The sequence below is a fragment of the Struthio camelus genome, chromosome W, assembly GCF_040807025.1.
Source record: "Struthio camelus isolate bStrCam1 chromosome W, bStrCam1.hap1, whole genome shotgun sequence".
NCBI classification, from domain to species: domain Eukaryota; kingdom Metazoa; phylum Chordata; class Aves; order Struthioniformes; family Struthionidae; genus Struthio; species Struthio camelus.
The window spans coordinates 5,515,531-5,528,578 of NC_090981.1; positions in this window are offsets into that span (position 1 = coordinate 5,515,531).

Sequence of the window (13,048 nt, forward strand, 5' to 3'; positions counted from 1 at the left end):
CCACCCTCAGCTCCGCCAAGAGCAGAGCTGTGTTATTTAATTCATTTCTGCTCTGAGGTCTAAGCACCAAGGGTGAGTTTGTGCCCAGGACGGGAGCACACGTGATGTGTTGGGAGCACCACAGGCAGGTACACCCAGTATTGGTGCTTATATACTTAATAAAGTATATATATGATCATATTGCTAAGACAAATTATCAGTATTTTTCAATGCCTCCCTCATTTGCTTAGCTTCATTTTCCACCTGAAGTCTCTCTCCCACATCATTAAAGTGTCACTGTAAAAAAAAAAAAAAAGAGGAGGATAGACTGAAGGTCTGAGACCCAGACTAGGGGACAGCCTTTCCAGCTTGTATTCCCAGCCTTGGTGTGCTATTCCATTTGCGACAGCATTACCTTAGATACACCTTTCACCTAAAATAGCTACAGACCTACCTACTGCACAAAGATCTTTTAAGATTAATATACCTAACATTTATAAAACATTGTGGTCTTCAAAAGCCAGGTACTGCCAAAGGGTTTGGGGGCCTATTATCCCCAGAACAGAGGAAGTCAAAAACACATGAAAGGTAATTTGATGAAAAGGATAGGAAAGCAAAAGTGAAGGCAACGTATGGAATAACTGGAAAACTACTAAGCCAGTATTGAGATGTGAGAGCACACAGTAGTCTGAAACTAGAAAAGTTTCAGCCCTTCATTGGGGAAGGGCAGAAACATTTGCAAATCAGACGACTTCTGGGGGATTTATATAGCTGTAGAAATTGAGCCAAATAATCTGAAATCAACAGTGTTACCAGTAGCTACCACAGATTTGTTACTTTTTATATTTTCCCCATCTCATAATGACCTGCTTGTCCCAGTACTCCAGACAGCTGCACGGTTCAGCAAAACTGTAAGCTGAGGGGCTTGGTTAGTTTTAATAAAACTATTTCCTGAGCGAATGACAAGAGCTGGTAGTACCGAGTAATGTTTCAAATGAAGGTGTGTAAGAAAGCCTCATAATTAAGTATTGAAACAACACATCCATCAGGTAGCAGGCTAATCCTATATCATCCAGACCAGTCCAGAATTAGTTGCTACCTGGTAACAGTTTTCTCCTTAAGGAGCATCACAATAATAGATAAAAACAATCTTTGTTATATTTAACTGTAGTTACAGTGGACTAGTGCGTTTTTTTGAGAGAGAACGTAGGTGTATAAACATACTGGCTCAACACCATTTTTGACCTATGCAAATAGTTACAAACTATTATATACACACTCAGAAATGCAAGAGCACAGTGGAAGAGAGATGGGTAATCCAGACAGGGAAAAATCTTGGAAAATGCACGAGGCTAGAGGAGAGCTCAGCATTTGGAGGGAGGACGGCAGCCAGACAGCGCATGGTCAGAGGCAGGAAAGGATCTGGCAGTTGGTGAAGAAGGTACTCAGATAAAATGTTTACTCTGAGTGACAGCCTTCCCATAGGCTACTCTGGGAAGCATAAATAGCCCAAGTCTGGCCTAGACCATGTCCACCTGGGGGGGGGGGCAGCAGCACATGTTTGCTGCTGCAAGTTGCGAGCAGCACAAGGGAGGCTTTCTGGCTGCGCAGAGCCCTCAGAGGGGCAAATTCAGCACAGTCACAGGAATGCGGTGGAGGATGTGTCCTGCTGACCTTGAGAATAGAAGAAAAATAGCTTCTTTAACACATTACTTTTAAACTGAGATCTGGGTCTACATGAAGAAGCTACCAGCAGATCAACCAGGTCAGGTTTTTTACCTTTCTGATTAATATATTAAGGAAAAAATCTCAGTTCTGAAACCTGGATCACCAATTGACTGATTTATATTTTGGACTCCCTCCATACCCTTGTTTTCTAATCCTTGAGAGAGCTTGGAAAAGTTGACAGAGAAAACTCCCCAAGATGAACCCATCTGCTGATGACCACAGCTGCACTACAAACACTTGTGTTTTGTACCAGGAGTGAGTTTTTCAAACACAAAGCAGATGCACTGAATATTACAGGTGCTCAAATGAACGTGCAGACTAGGAGTTTTTTTTGAACAGAGCTTAATAAAAAATACCAGAGACCCACTGTAGCTCAACCTTATTTAGATTGAGTATTAAACTCTGAAAGGACATTTTTATAATGTGGAGTGGTTTTTTTAATTGATTAAAAATATTTTCTGGTTTATTCTGTCTTTATCAGCAATTAAACTTGTTTGCTCTCTTCTCTTTCCTCCCTATCAGCTGTTGTCGGGACTACTGATGTTTACTTCCTTATTTGCATTTCTTCAATGGAGACAAAATGTCCAGGCATCCAACAGACTCAGCAAACACTTTGCAAAAACAAAAGTCCTAGGTTTAGCAGCATGATATTACTCAAGATTTTCTTTCATACACTTCCACATCTGCATTTGTCTTCAAGTAAGAAACTATAATTTACTGCACAACAAGTTCTTCTGTTTGATCATAAACCAGACAGACACAGAAAGAACTGCCTAGCAACTCAGTGGGTCACAGCAATCAAAACTGAGACACCAGTCTTCCCCATCATCTAGAAATCAACTGTTCTGTACAAAGAGGAACACCCTCAAAACTTGGTTTCTTTACAGAACTTTCGAGGTCCCAAAAGAGGGGAAAAAATCCTTAAATAAAGTTTTTTTTTTTTTTTACTCAACCAATAACACATAGTGAAAATGGAAGAACATATGCAGTAGCAGAGCTATTAGTCATTATATTTTATTTTACTTACTTAAACATTCTTAATGCTCATGTCTGCAGAGAACATCCCCCACTTACATCTTGGGTCCTTCAAAATATGAAGTACATATCTGATTTTGTAAACACAGGCTGAGACTATCTTTAATAAAAATACATGGTTTAATAAAATTCTTAAGGGATGGGGATAATAATGGCAGCACATCATTGCCCTTGTCCAGGGTCGTCAATTGGATTAGCAGGCAGCTGGCTAGAGTACAGGAGTGCCTGGAGACATGAAAGTGGTAGAAGAGCCTGAGGAAGAATTTGAAGGAACAGTCAAATTTTCCTTTCTTTTCCCCTCAGCAATAGCCCTGAGAAGTGGTCATACATCTGCCCAATCCATAGTTTTATCCTGCTGGGCATAACAGGGGGGGGGGGGGGCGGTGTCTAAGAGTATGCTCTCCTGGTGGAGTTCAATTGAGGTAGCTCAACTCACGCGAGAGCAATCACAGAGCAGATCCAGTGCTGTTTTACCAAATCTTTGCTTGCATTGTACTTCACTGTGAGGGGGGTTTGGACTTCTTGGGAAATATCCCCAAATTATAAGCCCTGCTGTACACAGAGGCAGGTACTGAATTCTTTCCCAAGGCACTGTGGAAGAAGCTGTCTGCCCTTTTGGACAGGAGGGAAAAGACTTGTGGTAAAACACTGGATGTCATGGCAGTTGTCTTATCCTGTGGCTGCACCTTGGAGACATCCTCTTAGCAACTGAAGAGTTGTGCTGACCTGAGGTTTAATCAGCTAATTCTTGGTCCATTTTTAGAGAGAGGTATTATCACAACTAAGTAGAAGGTTGTGCATGCATGTAGGTAGAAATCACCCTGGATTAACACTGAAGTTTAATGCTTGAATTAACTTTGTGAAGGCAAGCCCTAAGAAGTTACAGTGGGGGCTAGGAGTCAGAATTACATGCAGATTACTACTTTTTTTCAGGAAACTAAGTACTGGAACACATTCAGGAGAACTTGAATAACATTAAGACGTCAAAAACTTAATTTTTCCTATTTCCTTATGACACGATTTGACATGGTAACATCAAAGGATGAGCCTCTCAACTCTCTGATGTTATCTTCACACTAGAAAACAATTTAGTTGTTATATATGAAAGTAGTTGAACCCAGCCAGTCCTTTAACTGTTTTATCCCTGGAACAGCCAAGTTAACATCCATCACAGCATCAGTCAGCAGAGCAAACGTTGCAGATGTTTCTTTAAAGCTTGAATGCTATATCATCTTTTTCATCTCTGGCTTTGTTCATACATACATACATATACACATATATTATATATATACACACAGTGTGATGTGCCACTAGAGGGGCATCTGGGATTCTTTTGGCTCCCGGAGTTAGCTGCACTGAACTTGAGAGAGCAGCATTTGTCAAGAATGAGACCTTATTGGAGATAAGAGGTTCTACACATATGACGGACACTGGACAACACTAAACAACTGACATCAGACAATCTACAAGAATAACAAAGCTAAAAAATATAGTAAAGCTAGAAATATAACAGAACTAAAAATGGAATACAACTATCAGAGCTCTATGGTTAAGTCATGGATGCACAGTACAATGACAGTTTTCGCCCTTTCCTTGTCCTTATGGGCCACCCCTCCGGTATAGTTTTCCCCGGACTGTTCTCACCACGCTCGAGCTGCGCCAAGATGATTCAGGTTCTCCCTGGCAGTTGGCATCAGGGGCGTCCCCGCTGATGGGTGGGTTGTCGGGTCCGCAGGCCAGCTGACGGTGAGTCCGAGTCCACACCAGAGGTATGTGGCTTACTTCCTTTAACCCTTCCCGGGCTTAGCTCATTATCCAAACGACCAATGCCAGACCACAGTTACACGATAGAACAGATGGCCTCAGTCGATAACAGTACGTATACCAACAGATATCAGTATGCATGTTCAACAGATAACCCAGTGCAAAGTTCCCCAGTACCTAGATGCTTATGGTGTGAGTCTGCGGTGTCACTTCTCCTTTGCTGACTAGGTTTGCTCAGCACTCATTTTCCTGAACATAAATTTTGTTTCCTCTTCCAGTGGTGATAGGGTAGGAAATGGGTGAACAGATGACTTTATACATTTTATTGCTGTTTACACCTATACCATTATACACCACTGAGATGCCTTTAGAAGATGACAGCTTCTCCACTGAGCACTGCTGTTGGCCATTAAATATCACAGGAATTCTCCTCTGTGGCAATCAGTATTTATTCCTTTTACATTGCATTTCTGGTCTCTATTCATCCTTTTTGTCATCGCTCATTTCTTGTCCTGTCATTTCTCTCTCCTGAAGCTATCTTCCTCTTATGAAATGTCCTTTTCCGTATGCATCCATATTACATTTTGCTCTTTCCTTTCTGTATTTCACACCTTTGGTGTTTTCTGATTTATGCTTATTCTGTGCAAGTCTCTAGGAAATATGGGAGTATCCCATCATTTTTTTTCTACCTTCATGCAACATTCCTCAGTTTTCACAGCTTCCTGTTTTGTGCTATCCACACAAGGCTTGAGTAGATTTCCTTCTACACTGAGTTAGTGAAAGTACTTCCAGGAATTCCATGATTTCTTTAAATGAGGAAAAAAAATAACATTTGTAACAGAGGTGATTTGAACTTCTTTTGGGCTTCTAGACCTAGATCAGGTCCTTGAGTCAAGCTTCCTAGGCAAATAGGGCCTAGGAGTATTATAGAAGAGTATTATAGAAGCTTTCCTCAAAGGAGAATCAGAATTTGGAGAAAGGCTGGAATCCCAATCAGGAAGGCATCTGCAGTGTTATCTTTCCCCAGTCACTTCTCTGACTTGTCCTTCTTTCCCCTATTTTTCCTTTCCCAGGCTCTGATAACTTCAGCTTTGTTCTTTTTCCTTTTAAAAAGCCCAGATCTCACATTAATGTTCTCTCTATGTTCTTCAGGTTGACTGTTTAAAGCAAAGCTACTCAAACTTCAAAGGGATGAAGATGGAGATTAAGTTTTACAGTTTTGATGGCTTAACACAGGTCTGTCACAGAAAGCTGGTGCTTTATTTTCTGAGTCACTTTCTCACAGAAGGAATCTGCTTTACGTTTCAGGCCTCAGGGGGCAGTGTGGGAAGGACTCTGGATTTCTTTCCTGCTCTCACCAGGGGCTGCTTTGCTTGCTGCCTAGTGAAGTACATAACAGAGAGGCAAGAAGTTGAGGTTCTGACATTTCTGTTTTGAATTCTCTTTGAACTGTTCCTCTTCTCATAGTAATTGTAACTTAACAGTAATTTGCGGTTAAACAGTAAATTGTGGCTAAACAGATAATAGCAGAAAGAGAGTTTATGCTTCTTATTTCTTCAACCGAATTGAAATCCTTTGAACAGTATGGCTTGACAATCTTAGAGTGGATCAGATTTTCTGACAGACTAGATACTATATGAGCAGACACAGTGCATTTTTCTGCAGTAGCCCACCACTGAAGTCACCTCAATAAACACAAAAGCAACTTCATTCTCTGGAGCTGCCATTTACCTCCTAGACCATTCACAGGTTACCAATTAATGGCAGTGCTGGTGCCCATTCTATAACATGGACATGGGTCTATTGGTCTGTGGCCACTAGGCATTTAAAAATAATTTAGACATAGCGCTATGCTGGATTCAAATTACATGTTCATGATGCAATAATACTGGTTTCAAACATAATTCTTTCTAACTTTTAAAATTCAGATACAATGCAAACTTCAGTGATGACATAATATGTTGCATTCTCACATCTAACACAATTGTGGCTTTAGGACCAAAACCTTAGTCTGCTGGAGCCAACAGGCACTTGCTAACAATGCTGATACATGCAAGCTCTAGCACATAAAATTAGTTTTTTCTTAAAAGTACTTATGGAGTGACTATTAGGACTCATTTCTTTAAAAACAGTTGAAATCTTGATAATAGTTGATTATTTTTAAAAACCATTTCATAATTTTGAATTGGCTTTCCTTCCTTGCCTGAAAAGACAGCCCTGGATTTTCCATAATAGAGAAAAATGAAGAAATAGCAAGTGCTCTTGAAGAATCATCCATCCATGCTTTTCTTTAAAAATAATAATCACTACAGGAAAAGCCAGCAAAGAGCCAGCAAAAAGCCTATCTTAGTTTGTGTATTTAAATGCACTATTGTGTAGAACAACCCTTGAGAAGTGTTTTGCCTTACTTCTGTAAAGCTGGGTTTAATAGGGTTATCTTAAGTTGAGGAAAGCAAAGAGGAAGAAAAAAGAGGCAGCAGCCTCAGGCTGCACTTAGTTTCAGGCTCTCAAATTTGGTAGAGTTCAGCCCAGCAAACTCCAGTGCTCTCTTTGAATCGACAAACCCAGTGTATCACTGGAGGGGTTGCTGAGGGAAGTCCCTCTATGCAAGCAGCAAGGGATCATTTCTCCTTAAATTGGTAGTCCTCAAGAAAAAATTACAGTAAGAATAGAGCACAGGATTTTTACAGAGACTTAACTAGCTTTGGGAAGTAATTCCTTTGGGCGAGAGTTTGTATTTTGTAGTAGATGAGCATTTGTCAAGGCAAGAACAACTGCAGAACAGTCAAGAAAAGTGCAAGCAGGAACAGCAGACATTTTACCTTCATAGTTCCAATCTTAGTCTCTTTCCTGGTATTGTATCCCTGGCATTTCCCTGAGCATAGGCAGCCAATCATGCACAACATCATCTATGAATAAAATAGGTAGTAATTTGTTCTTCACTAGATGCTGCCTTCTACCAAGAGTCAATTTTAAAATGAAAGTTAAATGATGCTATAAGCCATAACTGCAACTCCTGGTGTTTTTTAATTACAGACCTGGAAAGTGAAATGCTGTCTCTGTACAGCTCTTTTTTTGCGCAAGTTTTCACTAGTAGAAAACTATTGGGAAGAATGAAAAGATTGGTTTTATTTACTCTATGGCAGGAAATGGGAAAATGAAATAAAAACATAACAGGAATCAGGAAAGATCTACCAGATAAATGGCAGGTCAAGTTGTTGTTTAAGAAACCAAAACAAGCTCAAACAAAACATCTATCTCATACCTAAGTCATAAATGTTTGCCTCCACCAACTTTCAGAGTTTATACACACAAAGGGAACATGTTGCATTAAAGGGAAAGCTTGCATTAAAGAAAGGGTTAGAAGAAATGAAAGGCTCACAGAAACAATGCCATAGTCCAAAGACCTTGGTAAGTTCCCCATACATTAGAGGGATTTACGAGCTCCCTGGTGAACTTATGTCCTTGTTTCAGAGCTTCACAAACATTTAGTTAATTGTCACCATCTGCCTGTACAGTAGCTCCATTTTGCAATGGGAACACTGTGCTAGAGGGGGTGCACTTGAGGAGAGGGATAGTGAATAAGGAATAAAATAGCAATAAGTATCACTTTCTCCTTCTGTAATATCTTGCACTGCACTTGTTCTACTGCTTCTCCTATACAGGAAGCAATGCAGGTCATTATTTTCTGTTTCAGCTCCAAAGACAAGAATATAAATCTTTGAGAAGCAAGGAGGCAGAAAATGAATGCAGTCAGGGAAAGAGTGACAATGTTAACTTACTACACAGTAACATATTTCCCCTTTCAGCTGCTGCACTTTTTTATTTTATGCCACTGAACTGTGCTGAAAATTTAATTTGTGAGAAGCCTCTACTGAAAACTTATGAGAAAAGAAAATCTCCTTTTTTCCCCCCACTCTTGAAGAAATAGCAAATGAACAGAACATACAGTTCTTAGAATTTTACTTTTTTCTTGAGAAAAAAGTTAAGATGCCCCAAATGTTCACAACATGGGCTAGTTAGAGGCTACTAGAGAACAACAATGTATTGATAGTTAATTACTAGAACTTTTTTGAGACTCAGGTTTATGTGTTACTACTTACCAGCATATTCAGCTTCTCCTTGTATAAATAGCTGTTTCTGTTGCACTAGCATTCACAGATACCAAAACCATTAATCAGCACTCTGAAAATATTAGTCAAATTACTGGAAGACATAACATGCCAAGTGGTGAGGCACACAGAAGGTAAAGGAGAAAAAAACATCTAAGCTCTGAATTTAATTGACTGATAGCATTAAGGATGATCCACAGTTTTTCCCAACTACAGTATTACAGAAAATTCAATAGACGTTCCAACCTGTGAAACTTAGCCTATAAATGATCCCATATTACCACATCCCAGAGATTAACAAAACACTTAAATTGCAATTAAATTACATTGGAAGGACCTGGAGAAAGATCATCAAAACCAAAACACAATTTAAGATTCCTAAAGCCTTACTTTTTGTCTCTGGCAGGGCCAACTAAGCCTGCTTCTGAGACCCAATGTCATGCCCTAGGAGCACTCTGAGTTGTTTGCAGCTGGGAGGCAATTAAAAAGCAATGAGTTACTCTTTCCAGCTCCAGTGTGGTACCTCACTGGCCAATGCTGCCAGGCCAGCTGATCCCAAGTCAGCCAGCTTTCCTTAAAGTACTGGCAGTCTAAGTTGACCAGTTTGAGCTTTAAGTAGAAGAGGACAGGAGTGGTGCCACAGGTACTTGATAGGTGATAGGGCTGAACATCCACCAGCTCTGACTCCTTCACCACAAAGTCAGAAAAGCTGTTAAACCATGCAGAGTGGTTTCAAAGCCAGCCCATTCCTGCCCCTTAGCTTTCAGTTGCTGCCCATGGGGTGAGATGGAGTGAGACTATCTATGCTTTTGATCTGGACAAAGCTACAAATTAAAGAGCAACTTGCAGAGCTCCTACTTTCTCTCAGGAACAATGTTACTAGTATTGGCAAGGCCAAGATTTCAATATATAAAGGTGGAGAGTAACACCACATGAAACAGAACTGATTTAACTTTGAATTTTTGGAAGGACAGGTAGGGAAGAGTGAATGGAAAGAAAAGTTAGTTATAACTATGCAAAGAACTGCAAACAAACTTTTTCCAGGTGCCCAGAGAATTTTAAAAAAACTTGGAGCAGAAAAGAAATACTTTTACTGGTGGATTGCAGCTCTTTATTTCTGATTCATATGTATATATGTACATACAATGATATTAGATATCCTTGTACTGTTTAATCTATAATTCAAACCGGCATAGGTCTTTTAACAAAAAAAAAATTGCAACTGTTAATTTATATTTGATCTGAGCACTCTGATACACAGTAGAAAAAAATCTGTTTATAAAAGATTATATTTGTGCAATTATATGTACTACATTCCTCTTCCAACAAATTAATATTGATACATTATTATTAGTATAATATATAATTGCTATATTATAACATTAAAAAAGCATTTTCAAATATATCAATAAGTAAAGATAATCATGCCTTTTTCTTGCAACTGTTTTTGCACCATCACATTGGTGCCCTATTTTATTTTAATGTGACATTTGGCTTAAATAAACTCCTTCCATCTCAGACTGCCATTATTAGTCTGCCCACATTAATAAAATGAATTAATGTGCAGCTTTGCTGTTCAGCAATTTCACACAATACCTGTAGAATGAAATTCACCTCTGAGCTGAAATCTGCCACTAAGACTGCAAACCATTTATACTCCATTTAGGCCTCAATTAGTGCATAAAGACTTATGCTGAACCTCTGCTTAGCAGTGAACTTCACTTTCAGCAAACACTTCTCTCACCTGTAGTGTAACACAAGTCAACTGGCTCATTCTAGGTGGCTTAAACTATAGGTCTACAGATGTGACTTCATGCTATTAATTCCTTTTAATAGTTCAGATCTAGGTCAAGCTTGATTAGTATCTGGAAGTTAACACAAACATTAATTCCTACATAAAGCATTATCTCCAGTATATTAAGTGGCAGCGCTGTTATAAGGCAGACACAAGCTGCGGTTCAGCTATCTGAGGAACTGTGCAAAGTACCAGATCCTAATTTAGGACATGATAAGGTCAGGTTATGGAGCAGCAATGATGGTGAGCAGAATTAGGCCCTTCCCCTGTGAAAATTACCAGTAACTGACAGAATGGTGTGATAAAACAGGCTAACTAGGGTGACAGAGACACAATGCACTGGCTTTCAGCATAAAACAAGGACTGCAGAGCTGCAGATATTTCAGTTTTGATGCTGGCAGATAAGAAAGCATTTGGCAACTTCGCATCTTTCTGACAATTTTGTCAGTCTTCATTAGAGCAGCTGAACTATTGGGCACACAAAAATGAACGCTTGCTCCCTTGCCTGCAGTCTCCCTTCTTGCAAACAGACAATACAAATCAACAGATGGAAACGTGCAAACTGCAGAATGAAAATATCAATCTTTTAAAAGAAGGGCAAAATTAATTTTCACTCTCAGTTTAGCTCCTACTGAAAAATCGAGATTCAACTGTCCTGCCTTTTTCTTAAAATTTATTCCCTGGGGAACTTTTACTTGCCTTCTCTTTAATTAATAATATTGGAAGTGGGACTAGAGTTAGTGCACACATAAAAATAAGAATGAGCAAATTATCTTGAATTGTTACTTCTAAGAATTTCTTATTTACAGACAAAGTAGAGAATTCACAGATGTAATTCTAGGGCATATGAGAATCTCTTGAATCTAAGAATAATATTTCAGACAGTGCATAATACTGTTAGTTGCATTAGGACATCCCAAAAGGAAGGTGAGTCAGCAGGTTTGGGATTGCGTGCATGTGTTTATGTGTTAGGGGAAGAGAAAGGTTTATCCAGTTTTTGACTCTTCTCTTTTTAAAGGAAACAAGCAGAATTAACCTGAGTATTACTTTGCACTCTCTTGCAAAACAATGGTCTGAGACACTGCAGCTATTTTCCATTTGAGAATCAGGACTTATTACAGCATCTTCTGCACCAGCATGCAGGACAGCAGCAAAGAAATTGTTTTTCTTTTCCTCTTGTTTATACTGGTGTATACCATGATACACACAAACTGCATTTTAACACTTATTTTCTGATATTAAACATACTCTGAATAATAGTTTGACATCTAGTCCTAACAAATGATCATGCCACCCAACTGTAGATTTATATATTTAACCTTCAGTTGTTAGTAGGAAATACTAAGTATTTATTTAACATTCATAGCATTATTAGCCTTTATTATTTGAGTTAAGAGGCCATTTGAAGGCTCATAACTTTAAAAAAAAAAAAAAAAAGGTCTGGAAAAACAGGTTTAGAAAACCAACAATAAGAAAACAATGTTCCAAGGCTTTCAAAATATATGACAAACATTTACAGTATTAGCTAGTTTTTTAAAAGCTATCCTTAAAAATGGAAAATATTAAAATGAATTATTAAAATAAAATTCAGTTAGTCATTTGTCTTCTAGGAAGTCTCTTTAATGGCTAATTTTTAAATATATTAGGCTTTTCTGTGACCAAACTAAAGTCAGTAGGGTTAAGTGAACATGGAAAGACTTTTCAGACAGCAAGAAACAGATTCATTCAAAAAAACCCTGCATCATTTCTCAAATTCTTTTAAAATAATAAAGTTGCAGCTGCTTTGTGAAACAAACTAGGCTAATATTTATTGTAATAACTACTATTCTGTTTAGTTATGCATAAACATTAATATGCTGAAGACAAAAATGAAACAAAACTACATCCTCACTGACTCATTCACAAGGCACATTGTTGGTAAAATAGTATAATAATTTTAAACAGAAATTGCACACACTTATATAAACCAATGCTAGATGATACAGCTCCTAATCCAAACTATAGTTCTGCTGTTTCCATGGCAACAGGATTGACCCTTTTGCTTTTCTTGGATTGCTGAATGGCACTGAAGAACTGTAAAACAAATAAAATGAACCAAACTGCCTATTGTACACCATGGCCATGGGCGTCTGAGTGATGAAAGTCCAAGCCAACCCTCTTCTTCAAATGCCTGGAAGCGATGCTTTTTATTTCAGCCTCATGTCAATACTACATATTAAAAACAAAACAAAACAAACAGTGCTCTGAAACACATTGCTACTGATTTTCCCAAACTTCGGTGCGTGCAAAGTATTAAGCACCCTCATTGCTCATTTACTTAAGTAAATTATTTATGTATTTATTACTTGTGTATTTATACACAAGTAAATTATTATCTACTCTTGTAAATAATTTACGTAGATCCTATCTATCTACTTTATATGGAAAATTCAGACCTTGATAAGACCTGTTATTGTTTTCTTGAAATCAATAGCTACATTCCCGGCAACTCCAACATGAGCAGAATTAGATACCAGATGTGGAAATGAGTAAGATATGGATGCCTCTAAAAATGTTTCTAGGACTATGGTTTTGCCATTTAGTGCAAAGAACATGTCATCCAATTCTTTAGAAGTATTTAGAATAAGAAATTGTC